Raw genomic sequence first — 18,952 nt, forward strand, 5'->3', positions numbered from 1 at the left:
AAGCCCATTTTTGTCCAAAAATTTAGAATTTGGGAAAATTACTCTCTAAGACCTTCTAATTCATAATCTAAAGCAATTTCATACAAATTGCTTCTAGAATCCAAGTTTTGCAATTTATTCAATTTAGTCCTTAATTTCTAATTAGAAACCTTATTCTTAGAATTTCTTCGTAAAACTTTAACACATGCATATATTCATATTCTAGGCCTCATAATAATTATAAAATAAATATTTTGATGTCGGATTTGTGGTCCCAAAACCACTATTTTGACTAGGCCCTATTTTGGGATGTTACAGTTGAGATGGGTAGGGATTTATCGTTATGATCCCAATCTAGAAGAGCTATGGCAATAAATAACGTATGGCTTAGAGAGGAATAAACAAGGGAGAAAAGAGGTGATTATTTTAGGAGGCATAATTCTAGAAGGTGGAATTGGGGTGAAAGAGATGAGGGAATTTCTACCACTAGTATTGATCCTATATTGGGTTTGAATTTGGAAGGCAATCTATGTTCTGTAATGGTTTCTATAAGGGAATACATAAAATCTCAGGGTTAAATAGCCATAGATCATGACTTAGAGGAATTTGCTATTGAAGGGGGTGAGGGAAAGAAAAAGGCTAGAAGAGAAAGTGATGTTTGTAAAAATGAGATGATTACAGGGTCATTAGTGGTTAGGAAATAGAGGGGGACGAGGTAAAACTACCTTTTATCAGCTGCTGCCAAGGGGCAAGCTGACCGATCACAATGAAAACTTTAAGTTGGAACGTTCGTGATATGGGGAGTCCATGAGTCATTAGAAGACTTCAACATGTGTTGAAGATGTATAGTCCGCAAGCAGTCTTCTTTATGGAAACTAAACTGAGTACGATACAAATGGAGAAGGTTTGGAGGAGGTGTGGCTTTTTGAATGGTATTGATGTGTCAACAGTGGGTTCGAGAGGAGGGCTTTGTTTAGCATGAAGCTATTCTAGTAATCATATTGATGTTATGGAAGAGAAGTATGGCGAAAGCTTAAGGTGGAGGTTAACCGGGTTTTATGAGTCACCCTACATGCGAAACAGAGGAGTCGTAGAGTTTGTTGCGTAGCCTAAGGCACATTCAAGAACTTTCCTGGTTGGTGTGTGGGGATTTTAACGAGGTTTCTTATGCTTTTGAAGTATTGAAGGACTGTCAGTTGATGGATGTTGGATATTCTGGGGTGTGGTTCACATGGGAAAGGGGAAATTTACCTGAGAGTAACATTAGAGAGAGAATGGATAGAGGTGTGACAAATGCTAAATGGATGGAGATGTTTCTTACCACAATGATACAACATCTTCCACATTATTTCTTTGACCATTGTCCACTCCTTATTCACATTGAATAGGAAACAAACAGACTGGTTAAAAGAAAGTTTCTGTTTAAGGCTTGGTGTGTTATGGAGGATTCTTTTGAAGAAGAAGTGAAAGTCCTATGAGATTCTACACCCGATGAGCTATTAAGTAGGCTTGAAAAATTGAAAATTAGGTTGATCAAATGGGCTGGTTTGATAAAATCTAAAAGGAACGGTCTCAAAAAAGAGTTGATGAAAAAACTTAAAGAGCTGGTTCAAGAGAAGTTAGATGATGAGAATCTCACTCAAATTATTGATGCAAAGATCCAGTTAAATTTGGAGATTGACAAAGACAAAATGTATTAAGAATAAAAAGTAAGGACAAATTGGTTAAAAGTAGGGGACAAAAACACAACTTTCTTTCACAATTATGCTTCTTATCGTAAGTGAGAATGAAAATGGGAGGGAAACAAAAGATAAGGGTGAAATGGAGGAAATTGCTCGAAGGTATTTTCAAAAAAATTTTCTCGGGTGGTGTTAGAAATTTTACTCATATTCTTTCAAGGGTTAAGCCATCGATCTCAAATGACTTGAATCAAAGGTCATTATCTTGTTACTCGGTGATGAGGTTCTTATGACTTTAAAGGAAATGGGGCTATCTAAGGCTTCTGGGAACGATGAGTTTTCAACTTTGTTCTTTCAAAGGTTTTGGCATATTCTGGGAAGTAATGTCTCACACTTTTGTTTAGAAATCCTAAATGAAGGTATGAGTCTTGAACCACTGAAAGTAACTAATATTGTGTTGATCCTTAAATGTCCTAATCCAACAAATCTAGGAAACTTTAGGCCTATTAGCTTATGTAATGTTTTATACAAGTTGGTAATAAAGATGATTGTGAATCGGTTCAATGATGTGTTAGAGTTGTGTATAGATAATGCTCAAAGTGCTTTTGTTCCTGGGAGGTTAATTTTAGATAATGTACTTTTAGCCTATGAGATCTTATATACTCTTTGTCAAAAGAGAGTGGGGAAAAAGAGTTTAAGACTTTTAAATTAGATATGAGTAAAGCTTGTGACAGAGTTGAATGACAATTTTTGAGGAAGATAATGACACATATGGGTTTTGATGTGAGATGGATTGATACTATTATGAGGTTTATATCTTTGGTTTCATACTCGGTCGTTGTGAATGGAAAACCTAGTCAAAGATTTAGACCTAGTCGAGGGCTTCGGTAGGGAGATCCTTTAAGCCTTTTCCTCTTCTTGATTTCTAGTAAGGGTCTATCAATTCTTATGAGGTTAGCTTTGGTTGATGGGTTGCTAAGAGGTGCTAAGGCAAGTAAGAGTGGACCTTAAATTTTGTATTTTCTATTTGCAAATGATTGTATTCTTTCTGGAGAAGCTACTGCTAAGGGAGCACATACGTTAAAGGGCGTGCTAAAGGAGTAGGAAAGATGCTCAAGACAATGTGTAAATTTTGATAAATCTACCATCTTTTACAATTTAAATACGACTGAGGGTAATAAATGAATTGTGTCTGGTATTCTAGGTATGAGATAATCTAACAACCCTAAAAGATATTTAGGGTTGCCAAATATGGTATTAGATGCAAAAAGGCCTCTTTTCAGTTTCTTAAATATCAATTTAAGTAGAGGATAGAAAATTGGAGTACTAGATTTCTATCCCAAGGAGGTAAGTTTTCATAAAATCAGTTTAAATTATTCGATGGCATTATTATTATTATTAATTATTATTTTACTTCTTAAGTCGTTTTCTGGTGAGTTGGAGAATATCATGGCAAAATATTGGTGACAAAAAGGTCCTGGTAAAAAAGGCATTCATTGGTGTGGTTGGGAAAACTTGTGCGATTCAAAAGATTTTGAGGGGATGGGATTCCATAGTCTAACTAGATTTAATATCGCATTATTGGCAAAACATGAGTGGCATCTTATTAATTATCCCAATTCGCTTTTAGCTTGTGTATTAAAGGCAAAATATTTTCCAAATTCAGACTTTCTGCATGCAAGGTTAGGTAATTTACCTTCGCTTACTTGGAAGAGCGTATGGGTTGCTAAAAGGCTCTTGCAAAGTGGCCTGTGTTGGAGAGTGGGTTCAGGGGAAAGAATTTCTATTTGAAGTGATGCGTGGCTTCCTGGTTCTACCTGTTACAAAGTTCACGAGTCAATTAGCAATGAGGAGTTAGTTCGGGTAGCAGACTTAATTGAAAATTTTGATAGGAAATGGAAAGTAGATCTGATCAACAGTACATTTTCAGAGGAAGTTGCAACAAGAATCCTCCGAATTCCTTTAGAACAAGAAGTTCACAATGACATGCTAGTATAGAGGGGAGAGTCATCTGGGGAATTTTATTTTTTCGAAGCGCCTATAAACTATTACATGAAAGTGTTTTTTCTCAAATACAAATTCTACACAAGATGATAGTACTGATTTCTACAAGAAATTATGGAAATTATAGATCGCATCTAAAATTAAAATTATGCTATGGAAAACTTCTTGGTACTTTCTTCCTACTTTAGCTAATTTATTTTCCAGAAGGTTGGTGGTGAATGCGTTTTGTCCCAGATGTAAGGGTGCAATGGAATACCTCGTCCAAATTTTTTGAGACTTCCTATAACAGTGGAGGTATGGGTTCATTTAAATCTTACTTGGAATTTATCAAATTGAGTTACAAATTATTGGGAGTGGATTACCTGGATTTTTAGAAGAGGTACGAACAAGCAGTGTAGGACGTTCTGATGCTCCATACGGGCTATCTGGACAAACATGAATCAATTAGTGCTTGAAAGGAAATAGTCTACTGGGAAGGAAATAGGCGAACGAGTAGTTCGTTATATCTGAGAACTCGAAGGGATTGAAGAAAGAAAGTGTAACACCCTCTAACCCATATCCGTCGCCGGAATAACGTTACAGAGCATTACCGGATATTTCAGATCAAATATGAACATTACGTAATTATCTAACAAACATATTATTTCTCATATAATATCCCAATCAATTCAATTACTTCATTCAAATCAAATCTAGTTTTCATACCAAAACATACTATTTATAATCTTAATATAGTACATAAAATTATATATATGTATTCAATAACATTTTATAACAAATCTTGCAACACTTTTCAAAATGACAAATACAAATGTCCTAGGTACATGCCATTAACAAAAAGATATGTACTTCACCACAATGAGTTCAGGATTGGCTTTGGATGCTAATTCAGCAATTGGACTTTAACCTAACCTGCGCACGGAAACAAACTGTACGCTGTATAAAACTCAGAGATATTTCTATAATCTGAATACTTTAGAGAAAATAATATTATAAAGCATACACATTTTATCATACGGTAGACATAGTTTTACAAATAATCATTTCATAGATAAAGCATTTGTACTCATTCTATTCAATCAATTTGATATCCCAAATAGCTTTCACTATATGACACAATCATGTGTCTCAAATCACATTTCAATTCATTCTTCGTTTTCAATCATAACACTGTCTCATTCAATAACCATTCCATGAACACATGGTTCATACATTTCATTTTCATGTTTCAATTCAATTCATTTATTTACCCCTATTAACATGACTCGGACTCGGACGGATACACGGATCCAACCAAAACACACTAATATGGCACCCAGTGCCTCATCGGATAATTCAAAGTAATAGAGTGACACCTAGTGTCTCATCGGCCATGCCGAAGTAAGTTGGTACTCAATACCTCATCGAATTTATCTGAAGTAATAATATGACACCTACTGTCTCATCGACTCGTGGTCGAAGTATCCCTGAACTCTTCCAATCCTATGGCATGCCAACTATATCCGACTTAGCCCAATACAGTTAATAGGATTTTCAATTCACTTTTCAATTTCCAACGAATACAAATAAACTCATAGTTCAACTTGATTAAACTTTCATATTTCAATATAATCAACATCCAATATCCACATTCACATTAATCACAAATTCACTTTCATTCAATTCAATATCAACAATACCAATACTCACCTTAGTTTCACTTATTATGCATATTAAATAATAAATATTACAAATAATTATTAGATTCAGATTATAGAAATACAAACCAGAAATTTCGAGCTATTATTCGTCAACTTTATCTTTCCCCTTTTTAGTCAAGGACTCCAGTAAGACGTTAGCTACGAAACTAAAACAATTAAAATTTATCAATTCAACATAATTTAATTTCATATTGAAAATTTTAATTTTTACTCAATATTTGCCTAAGTTTTAATTTAGTCCCTAAACAGAGACTAACTTTTCTCACATTTAATTCTTTATTTTCATGAAAATTCCACTTTAGACTAAATTCAACTCCCTATTTTCACATAAATTCCTAAATTTTGAATTTTTCACAATTTAGTCCCTATTACACAAAATTTACAATTTATTCTACAAGTCAATCTTTTTTCATTTCTAACTTGAAAATCTATCAATTTAATCCCTAATACTCTAATTATTCAACATTAACAACATTTAAAAACTTAATAATTTCTAAAATTTTGACATGGGTTGGGTAGTATTTAATACTGGGATTCTAAAAATATAAAAATTACAAGAAAAGAGACTAAATTAACTTAGCAGTTGAGCTTGGAACCCTTGAAAGTCCTAGCTTTTTCTCCTTTCTTTCTCTTTTTCTTTTCTTCTCTGTTTTGTTTCTGCTTTGACTTTCTTTTTCTTTTTCTATTTATTTATTCTTTCTTTATTTGTTTTATTATATATAATATAATATATATTTATACTTATATGTTAAGTAAAAGATATTTTAATATAATATATATTAAATTCAAAAAAAATCTTCCTTATGTCGCCTCATTTATGAGCAATGGTATAATTGCTTATTTAGCCCCTTTAATTTTTCTTTAATCTATAATTCAGCTTTCACCCTATATGCAATTTAGTCCTTATACCTAATTACTTTTAATTCAAGCAAATTCACTTAACTGAAACCTAATTAACTACACAACTAGGTTCGTAAATATTTTTAATAAATATTTATGAATCTGATTTACGAGAAGTGAGTCTCGGGAATGTATTTTTTTTAATTTGATCCTTTTTAATTAATTAACTCTCAAAACGTTAAAATTTCCTAACGAAACTTTAATACTAACTCAATGACACTCTGTAAATATTGATAAAATATTTATGGCTCGGTTTATGAAATCGAGGTCTCGATACCTCATTTCAAAACTAATTAATTTGATAAATATTTCTAAAGCACAAATCACTAATTCATAAGCCTTCCTAAATTCATGATTGGATCATAAATACTAAATAACAATTTATAAGCTCACTTGTCAGATTTTAGTGGTCTCGAACCACTTTTTCTGACATCACTGAAAATTAGGCTGTTATAACTCTCCTCCCTTAAAAATTTTCGTCCTCGAAAATTAAAGCAGTAAATAGGTAGCTTTTTTTATATCATATCATTGTCAAAAAACTTTTATTAAAGCTACCTTTTATTTCTCAATTCTTTTACTTCACGTGCCAGAATTCTGATCTATTCTTCACTATAACTCATGTCAAGTTGGATTTCGATATCCATCGAAGGAATAACTGATAATGTATCTGATTAATACCATCATATATCATAATCACAAGAAAACTTTATGAATTAAGTTAAACTCTAGCAGTAACACCATCCGATAAGTAGCACTTCCAACTCTTTCAACAAATTTCATGTAATTCAATAGATTAAGAACTTAATTTGCCTTTACAGTCAAACCGAAAAACTTTCTTCCATGGCAAAATTTTCAGAAACACTTTGTCGCCATCTTGAAACTCTATTTTTTTTCATTTAAAACTCATATATAATCTCTGATAATCAGAAGCTGCTTTAAACCTATTTCAGATCTCATCCATATTTCCTTCTGTTTCACGGATCATATCAACTCTACGTATCTTTTCTTACTAAGCTCAGTCCAATAATTTGCTACTACACAGAGTCTTGTATAGTGTAGTTTCAATACTTGACTAAAAACTGTTATGATTTTTAATTTAACTAACATCAATTACTTCTTTTCCATTTGCCTTTGAATTCTAAAATATAGCACCAAAGCATTCCTTTAAAAATTTGAATAACACATTCGGACTGACTATTAATCTGAAAACAAAATACAGTATCAAAAATTTGTAACTGCTTACCCAAAGCTTTTTATAATTTATTCCATAATCAGGAAGTGAACTGTGGAACCCTATCAAACATATTGGAGACTGACACTCTATAAAATCTGACAATCTCAGAAACATATATCTCATTCAATCTATCAAGTGAGCCATCCACTCATGCTAGGGTAAAATGTATAGAACTTGTCAAATAATTAGTGATTACCCAAATAACATTTTTCTTTTTCGAAGATAGAGGTATTCCCAATATAAAATTTATAATAATTTTATCTTATTCCCGTTCCAATATCATCACTAGCTGTAACAATTCTGAAAGTATCAGTACCTGATATTCGACTTTAACTTGCTAACATATCAACATTTAAATATAATTTCAGAAACATCACATCTCATTCTGGTTTACCAATATACCTTTTTCAAATTAGTATACTTCCCAGATGACAGACATATTACCATTGTAAGCTCAATATAAAGTTTTCTGTACAGGCTCTGAATTCTTCAGTACACAGACTCTATTTCGAAATACCAGACAATCATCAGATCCCATCTGGTATCCTGAATTAGAATTTGTTTTACTCTGTACGCATTTAACTTATAACTCTTTATCACTTTTTTGGGCTTCACTGATTTGTTGTAGGAACATCAGTTTAGCTTTTCTCAACTAAAATTAATCTTTCATCAAATAATAACAATCGGATATTTATTGCTCATAAAACAAGTAGAGATTTTCTATTCAGAATATCATCAACTATATATTCTTTTCCCAAATAATACTCAATTACCAAATCAGAGTCTTTTAATAGTTCAAGCCATCTATGCTATATCAGATTCAAATCTTTCTATACCATCAGATACTGAGTTATATATATATATATATAGTATTTTCACCATACATATATTATTGCCAAATTCTCAGTACAAACACAATAATTGCCAATTCAAGGTCATATATCGAGTAATTCTTTTCTATAGTTTTAACTGTCTAAAAGTATAGCCCATTACTTTTCCTTCCTCCATCAAAATACAATCTAACTCATTTAATGATGTATCACTGTAATAATGAATTTCTTACCTGATTCAGGCTGAACCAAAACTGATGCTTCGGTCAACAAAGCTTCCAACTAATCAAAACCTTGCTATCATTTGTCAGTCCATTCAAACCTCAAATCTTTATATAATAGCCATGTCTTTAATACAACTGTCATAGAAAACCCTTTCACGATAACTAGAAAAGAATCACATAATAAATCTATTTCCATTATCAACACTGAAGTTTTGAATTATTTCGAAGCCACAATCATCAGATAAATCTTAAACCATGGTGCTATAATAAATCTGATGCTTCAACAATATATATATAGAACAATACCTTAACTTCAATAATGTTTCCCAAATAGAAGAAGAAAACCGAAAGTAGTCCCAATAACAACCAGTGCAGTAATACAACTTCTGTAATCTAAGATCCATATCACGGAGCTCCCATGATCAAACCAGGATTTATAATAGTAATAGATATAATTACCTCTGGCCAATGAATACCTTTTATAGATGAACCATGTTTGATAAATTAAATAATAAGAATGATAAGAAAATCGAGATAAAGAAAACTGAGATAATGAAATCCAAGATGTGAAGCTATATTGAATTTTCGAGAGCAAAAATCACATTGAATGATAATGAGTTTGATATTATCCTAAAGAAAATTCCAGAAGAAAAATATCACTCATACGCACTAGAAACAGTTGTGATAAAGACATTGTAAATTGCATATATGTAACTTAGAACATCAACCAGTAGAAGTAGAAAATAGCTTCTATCTAACATAATATAAATCTAATTATCAAGTCTTCTATCTAACATAATAGATAAAAAAACCAAAGAAAGATAGAGCAATGCCGATCATGAATCAACCAAACTAACAATACTTCCATCTAACATTTTGATTAACCAAACTTTCTATATGATAAGAATCACATTTGAAAATGAACAGTTGCATATACCTCTGAGGATAAAGAACATATAAAATACCCAGAATAGATCGCTGTAAGATAGTCGACTATAACGGCTGCATTCAGATTTTTTGCAATTTCAACACTATCTCACTGACTACTAAAATCATCAATAATCTCACATTATCCCAATCATTAAAGAAATCAACTCAGAAGAAATTCCGATTAACCCATTCTTTAAATACCATACTTGAATAAATAGATTACTCGTGAATAACTTCTCCCTTAATAGCAACATTGCGTATCCTGAATAATCTTCAGAATAATCTGATATCTCTTTTAGAACTTTCTTTAATTGTTAACCCATTCTCAGTTCTAACCACACTATTAATTACATAGCCACTGAACTCTTCAATTTCCCACTTGTGAATTTAATCAATATAAATCTTGTAAATTCTATTGTATAAGACATACAGGTGAGGGGGTAGAGGTCGTAAAGCCTCAAAACTTGATTCTCCTATATTCAAACGTATAATATAAAATTTATCATCAACATAATCATCATAATCATTTGAAATTTTCAACCATAAAACAAAAACAAATATATCAGCATCCAAATCTCGACTCAATTTACCTCAATTACGGCATGTACCTCCAGACTCAATTCCGAGCTCGATTTAGTCCGAGAATCGTCTAAACCTGAATAGCTCTGATACCACTAATTGTAACACCCCTTAACCCATATCCTTCGTCGAAACAGGGTTATGGAGCATTACCGAATATTTTAGATCAAATATGAACATTACATAATTATCTAACAAACATATTATTTCTCATGTAATATCCCAATCAATTCAATTACTTCATTCAAATCAAATCTAATTTTCATACCAAAACATACTATTTATAATCTTAATATAGTACAAAAAATTATATATATATATATGTATTCAATAACATTTTATAACATATTTTGCAACACTTTTCAAAATGACAAATACAAATGTCCTAGGTACATGCCATTCCTAAAAAGATATGTACTTCACCACAATGAGTTCGGGATTGGCCTTGGATGCTAATTAAGCAATTGGACTTTAACCTAACCTGCGCACGGAAACAAACCGTACGCTAGGGGTGTGCAAAATTCGGGTAAAACCGAAAAAATTCGATTAACCGACCGAATTCGGTTAATCGATCGGTTAACCGAATTAATTCGGTTGGAGATCGGTTAAATTTTTTTTAAGTTTTCGGTTAACGGTTAATTCGGTTCGAAACCAGTCGGTTAAACGAAAAAATTAATAAAAAAATTATAATATATAAATAACCCACTAGTCACTCAAACCCAATCCAACGTAAACCCAAATACCCAATCTAATATATATTAACTCAAGTACCCAACCCAACCCAATTACCCAACCCAACCCAATTACCCAACCCAATCATAAAAATTACAAATAATTTAATAAATAAAAATAAAAATTTAAAACTGAAAATAAAAATAAAAAACATATAATTTTATACAAATAATTTGATTAATTTGGTTAATTCGGTTAATTTAGGTAATTCGGGTAATTCGGTTAATTCGGTTAATTTTATACTTATTTTAACCAAAAATTAAAAAAAACATATAATTTTCGGTTAATTCGGTTAACTGACCGAATTAACCGAAAAATTTTCAGTTCGGTTAATTTTTTTGAAAAAATTCAGTTCGGTTAACGGTTAAAAACTTTGAAAGGTCGGTTAATTCGGTTAATGTTATTTCGGGTCGATTAACCGGTCGGTTAACCGATTGAACACTCCTACCGTACGCTGAGTATAAAACTCAGAGATATTTCTATAATCTGAATACTTTAGAGAAAATAATATTATAAAGCATATACATTTTATCATTCGGTAGACATAGTTTTACAAATAATCATTTCATAGATAAAGCATTTGTATTCATTCTATTCAATCAATTTGATATCCCAGGTAGCTTTCACTATATGACACAATCATGTGTCTCAAATCACATTTCAATTCATTCTTCAATTTCAATCATAACACTGTCTCATTCAATAACCTTTCCATGAACACCTGGTTCATACATTTCATTTTCATGTCTCAATTCAATTCATTTATTTACCCCTATTAACATGATTCAGACTCGGACGGATACATGGATCCAACTAAAATACACTAGTATGACACCCAGTGCCTCATCGGATAATTCGAAGTAATAGAGTGACACCCAATGTCTCATTGGCCATGCCGAAGTAAGTTGGTACCTAGTACCTCATCGAATTTATCTGAAGTAATAATATGACACCCAGTGTCTCATTGACTCGTGGTCGAAGTATCCCTGAACTCTTCTAATCCTATGGCATGCCAACTATATCTGACTTAGCCCAATACAATTAATAGGATTTTCAATTCACTTTTCAATTTCCAATCAATACACATAAACTCATAATTCAACTCGATTAATTTTTCATATTTCAATACAATCAACATCCAATATCCAGATTCACATTAATCACAAATTCACTTTCATTCAATTCAATATCAACAATACCAATACTCACCTTAGTTTTACTTATTATGCATATTAAATAATAAATATAACAAATAATTATTAGATTCGGATTATAGAAATACAAACCAGAAATTTCGAGCTATTCTATGTCGACTTTATCTTTCCCCTTTTTAGTTAAGGACTCCAGTACGACGTTAGCCACGAACTAAAACAATTAAAATTCATCAATTCAACACAATTTAATTTCATATTGAAAATTTCAATTTTTACTCAATATTTGCCTAAACTTCAATTTAGTCTCTAAATCGAGACTAACTTTATTTCTCACATTTAATTCTTTATTTTCATGCAAATTCCACTTAGACTAAATTCAACTCCCTATTTTCACATAAATTCCTAAATTTTGAATTTTTCACAATTTATTCCCTATTACACAAAATTTACAATTTATTCTATAATTCAATCCTTTTTTATTTCTACCTTGAAAATCTATCAATTTAATCCCTAATACTCTAATTATTCAACATTAACAACATTTAAAAACTCAATAATTTCTAAAATTTTGATATGGGTCAGGTAGTATTTAATACTGAGATTCTAAAAACATAAAAATTACAAGAAAATGAACTAAATTAACTTACCAATTAAGCTTATAACCCTTGAAAATCCTAGCTTTTTCTCCTTTCTTTCTTTCTTTTTTTCTTTTCTTTCTTTCCTTCTCTGTTTCGTTTCTGCTTTGGCTTTCTTTTTCTATTTCTATTTATTTATTATTTCTTTATTTTTTTATTATATATAATATAATATAATATAATATAATATAATATAATATAATATAACATAATACATATTTATACTTATATGTTAAGTAAAAGATATTTTAATATAATATATATTAAATTCAAAGAAAATCTTTATACTGCCTCATTTATAATCAATGGCATAATTTCTTATTTAGCCCTTTTAATTTTTCTTTAATCTATAATTCAACTTTTACTCTATATGCAATTTAGTCCTTATACCTAATTACTTTTAGTTCAAGCAAATTCACTTAACCGAAACTTAATTAACTACACAACTATCTTCGTAAATATTTTTAATAAATATTTACGAATCCGATTTACGAGAACTGAGTCTTGGGAATGCATTTTTTTAATTTGATCCTTTTTAATTAATTAACTCTCAAAACGTTAAAATTTTCTAACAAAATTTTAATACTAACTCAATGACACTCCGTAAATATTTATAAAAATATTTATGGCTCGGTTTATGAAATCGATGTCTCGATACCTCAGTTTTAAAACTAATTAATTTGATAAATATTTCTAAAGCACAAATCACTAATTCATAAGCTTTCCTAAATTCATGATTGGCTCATAAATACTAAATAACAATTTATAAGGTCACTTGTCAAATTTCAGTGGTCTCAAACCACTTTTCTGACATCACTGAAAATTGGGCTGTTATAGAAAGATAACTAGATTGGAAGGAAATGAGGAATGGAACCCCCCAACAGATTCGTTGATCAAAATCAACTTTGATGTAACAACCCGTTTTTAGTGAAATTGGAACAGTGGTTTCAGGACCACAAATCCGATATTGTAAAAATTATTTTAATATTATTTTGTGGTCTACAGTATGATAGTATTGTGGTATAAAAATTTTGTTAAGAAAATTTATCGTTTGTGTGCTCAATTTGTGAATAAGGACTAAATCGCATAAAGTGTAAAAGTTGTGTTCTATTAGCTAAAAGTATTAAATAGCTATAGAACTTTAAAGTGGAGGTCCTTATGTGGTAATTAGACCACTAATAAAGTTAGTGGATGTGCATGTTGGTATTTATGAAAATTTTAAAGTTAGGTAAGGGTAGTTAAGTAATTAGACAATTAAAGGTTAAAATTTAATAAAATAAAAGTGTCATCTTTTTCCCCATTCATGCAATTGAAAATTTCAGCAATGTTTTGGCTATTTGAGAGCTTAAAATTTCAGCAACTTAAACCCCTTGCATGTAAGTGAATTCTTGTCCTGTTTTTGTTGATTTTTATGTTTTCAGGACTGTTGTTGCTTAACATAGCTAACTAGGGGACCAATTGGCAAAATGGTTGAAATTATAGGGTTTTAACATGAGATCATGCTAGTTATTTTTGAAGTTTAATGGAAGAAAATGAATCCTTGTTGTTAAATAAATAACTTTTGTTAAAGGATTTTTAATGAAATTGTCAAATAGGGGCTAAATTGAGAAATGTAAAAACTGTGTGTTAAATGTGTGAATTTTTGGAATATATGGGCTGCTATGAGCACCTATAAAATTCAGCTAAGCTTGGGTGTAGAGAAAATTTCATGAATTTTATTTTATGATCCTAGGGACTAAATTGTAAAGAAGTCAAATGTTTAAGGGCAAAATGTTAATTTTGCCATAACATGAAATTAGATTGAATTGAATAGAATAATTATTAAATTATTTAAATTTGATTATGTAGATCAAGAAAAGCCACGTTCGGAATTAGATAGAGGCAAGGATAAAATAGTGGATTGATCGGTCGATTATCTCCGTATAAATAGGAGGTAAGTTCATATGTTGATAAGCATTAAGTTAAATGTGTTTTAAATGCTTTATTATTGTAATTGTGATGATACAACTCCACGAAAATATTCGAAGAAGTTTCGACGATGTATGGATCCCGGTTGAACCTTAGGAATAGATAGGATACAAATGAAATGTCATTAGGGGTTACTGTGTTTTGGGTGCTGGTCTCGTACGTCCTACCTGTGGCTGATTTTTCAGCATGTGTTGTGGTTACTTTAAAACTTGTGTGAGCAGCACCGTGTAGCTACGTCTTGACTGACAGCTTGTGTGAGTAGACTCAGTGATAGCTTGAGAGTGAGCATCTATATGAGATATGAGATAGATGTGGTTTTCACCACGTATTGGCACTTAGGCTCCGTTTGCTTGCCAGTAAAATATTTTTCAGAAAATGATTTCTGGAAAATGATTTACTTTTCTGGTGTTTGGATGAAACTGTGTAAAATATCTTCTGTTGTTCGGCAGATTTCCTGAAAATATTTTCCGGAAAAGCTGTTTTAAGAAATTTAATCTTTTCATTGCTTAATTGAGTTTATTATGTATATTAATAAATTTATATTTTAAAATATTTTTACATATATTGCAATGATTTATTTATAAATAAATAAATCATTTTAAATATATAATAATGCTCAATTATTAAACTAGAATATTAACCGTCATAAATTGAAAACAACCAAAGTCAAATAAATTATTTGTACTTGTGTTATAAAAAATAAAAAACAAGGATTGAATAATTATAAATTAACTTTCAAACCATAATTAATACTAGAAATTAATAATATTATCCAAATGCATAATTAGTAGTACACCACATGATAACAACAACATTGTCCAAGTGCATAACTAATATTACACCATATGATAACTAATATTACACCACATGATAACAACAACATTGTCCAAGTGCATAACTAATATTATACCACATTAAAAGTATTAATATCTTCAACCTTGAGAAAATTTTTGAAGCCAAATTTTTTTATGCTTCTTACTTTTAAATAAAAAAGCTTTTGCCTCAGATTAATGACTCACTAGATAATCAAACACAGAACACAGGAAGTCATCATCAAATCCTTCTACCTCCATCGACACCACTTCTTCGTAAAGATGAGGTGTCTTATCCACAGTAAATTGTTCAAAGCATTAGCAATTTTTCCAAGTTGTTCACCCACAAATTTAATTTTTTCATCAACAACACTTTCTTGAGCATTTTTTCTTTTACGTTTGGATGTGCCAGATGAAGATGCTTTTGTTCTTACCTCTTCAGTCTCTTCATTGTCTCAGCAGTCTATAGGTATTGAATCTTGGTTATTGATGTGGGTGATAAGTTTTACATTTATGATTGATCGTACTTGGAAATTAACTATTATCACGATAAAGGCAAGCGCACGTATCAAACAGTAGTATAGCTTATAGCAGGACCGGAATGTCAAACCCACAGGAACTAAAAGTACTAATATTAACCTTCTTTTCATTATCTAGCTTAAAAATAAGGGGATTTGCTTTATCTAAACTAATTAATTAAGCTAAGAATGCACAGAAAGTAAAATGGGGAAATACTTTTGGGAAAACTGATTGATTTAGACAATACCCAAGGAAGAATCCACCTAGACTTCACTTGTTATTTGACTCTGAACTAGACAATTTATTCACTTGACTCGATCCATAGAAATCCCTAATTTATATTATTATCTCTCTCGAGACTAACAACGTCTAACCCTAGGTTGATTAATTGAAATCTCTTTCTAATTAAAACCCCTAGTGTTGCATTAACTCGATCTATGGATTCCCTTATTAGGTTTGACCCTAATTCGACATATTTATGTTTCCCTATGTCTAGAAGTGCAATCAACTCCGCTTAATTATGCTAGATCCACTCTTAGACAGGGATTTTTTCTCCTCTGAATAAGCACATCAATACTTGAATCAATATCCTGAAATATTAAAGCAAGAATTAAGAACACATAATTAAGAACAAATCAAGTGTTTATCATATAATTCAGAAAATAGTAACAAGATCTGTCTTAGGTTTCATCCCCCTTAGTTATTTAGGGGATTTAGTTCATATGTGTAAAAGACAACATCACAGAAGAATAATAATAACAAAACATAAAGAAACCTAAAAACCCCTGAAGGAAATTAAAGGGAGATCTTCAGTCTTGAAGGAGAATCCAGCTTCTAAGATGGATCAATCGGCTTTCTTTGAGTAATTCATTGTCTTCCACTCCATGTCTTTCTCTAGGTGACTCCTCGGGTATTTATATAGGCTTTGGGATGCTTCCAAACCCTTAAAAGTAGTCTTTTTCAAAGTAGAACTAGACTTGGGCTCGACAGAGACACAGCCGTGTGCCACGCTCATGTGGAGTGGTTTAGGTCATGTTAAAGTCTGCTAAATAGACATGGGCGTGTGGTCTACCCGTGTGAGGAAGTTCAAGCCGTGTTGATTTCCCATGTTGACCCATTTTCTCTATTTTTGGCCCGTTTCTCGCTCTTTTTACTCTCCTATGCTCACCTAAGTATAAAACACGAAATCAAAGGAATAGGAGCATCAAATTCCACAAATCTAATGATAATTTATCCAAAAATGTGCTAAGCATGGGATAAAAATATGTATAAATTACGACTTATCAAATACTCCCACACTTAAGCATTTGTTTGTCCTCAAGCAAAATCCTCAATTCACAATTAAGAATTCATTTTTTTCTCAACTTATAATTCCTATAAAAAATATCTCAAAATAATCCATAAGTAATCATACATTGAGAATTTAACTAGAAGAACATCAAAGTTTCAAACATTCCAAGTTGAGCATTTTATCACGAAAACATAGGTGTCTCTCCTTATTTAAGTAATCACCTTTAATTCAAAATATTACAGGGTTTAACATCCTCACTAAAGATTCACTAAATCACTCGAGGTGTTTAAGGACAAATTTAGCACTCAACAGTCAATATGAAAAGTTATTATCATAGGCTTGCGTGAAAATAAAATCTCCACCACTATATATTGAGATGATATATCAATCAAAAGGTAATTAGAGGGTCGTAACGTGGCTTTGGTTAGGGGGTGTGGTCACAAGCTGAAAGAGAAGGTTAGAGTCGAGATTGAATTGAAAAATTACTTAACTAGAAAAATACTAAAACTGAAAAATTACATTCCTAATTAGATGATCCTAGAATTGAGCTTTTCTTCATGGATAACATCGTTTTAATCTAAGCATTACATAATTTCGTAATATGCTAAATGACAAATCTCAATTGCAGCAACTTCGTTTTTTTTTTTAAGAATAAATCAAGTAATATAGAACTTTGATAACTATCAAAAATAAAACATAGCTAAGCAGTTTATTCAAATCAAATCTCGACAAAAATAGGGATCAAATTAATTGAGGGGATTCCAACAAAAATTGGTTATGGGTTAATATTGAGGGTAAATCAATGAATGGCTTGTTAGGCTCAAGAGGGTTCACTAAGGGTTAATTATGAAGGTAGACTTTTATCGAGCGAGTGGGTTAAACCTAAGTGCCTTTATCGTCTCGACATATCAAATCAATGGTGTGGTCTTGACATGCATAACCGAAGCAAGTTCTAGAATAACAAATCAATATTGACGCACTCATAGTGATAAATGCCAAATTATACATATTTTTACCCCAAATACTTAGCATATTTGTGGATGTTTATCACTAGATTTGTGGATTTTGGTGCTCTTAATCCGGTTATTTCATTTTTTGTACTCAGGAGAGCACCAAGAGTCAAAAGGAGCCAAAAAAAGACAAAACAGACCAAATCGAGAAGATGACACAGCCTAAGCCTTGCCACACGGGCTACTCACATGCCCGTGTCTTTCGAGGGTGTCGACCAAGGCTTTCACGATTCACACGGCCTGGCCATTGACCCATACGGCCGTATGCAATTTAACAGATCGAACACGGCCTGGCAAACACGTTACACGGTCGTGGCACACGGGCGTATCCCTTTTTCAAAGAGTTTTATTTTACACAGAAAATGATACTTAGGGAAGAAGAAAGCCAATCCAATGCCTATATAAACACCCTAAGTATGACTTAGAAAGCCCCCTTTTCCCTCCAGAACTTTTTTGGAGTACAGAACCACACGCCGAAAATTACTTGAAGGAAGCCAGACGATCCATCCTAAAAGTCGGAGCTGCTCCAAGACTGAAGATCTCTCTCAGAATTCCTTCAGGGGTTTTAGAGTCTTCTTTATGTTTTGTTATTTTCATACTTTTGAGATGTACACTTATTTTATTATGAACTAAACCCCTTAGATACGTAAGGGGGTTGAAACCTATGATGGATCTTGTTATTATTATCTGAATTGTATGATAAATACTTGATTTGTTCTTAATTATGTGTTCTTAATGCTTGAGTTAATATTCCAGGTATTAATTCATGATT

This window comes from Gossypium hirsutum, chromosome A03 (assembly GCF_007990345.1).
Source record: "Gossypium hirsutum isolate 1008001.06 chromosome A03, Gossypium_hirsutum_v2.1, whole genome shotgun sequence".
NCBI classification, from domain to species: Eukaryota; Viridiplantae; Streptophyta; class Magnoliopsida; order Malvales; family Malvaceae; genus Gossypium; species Gossypium hirsutum.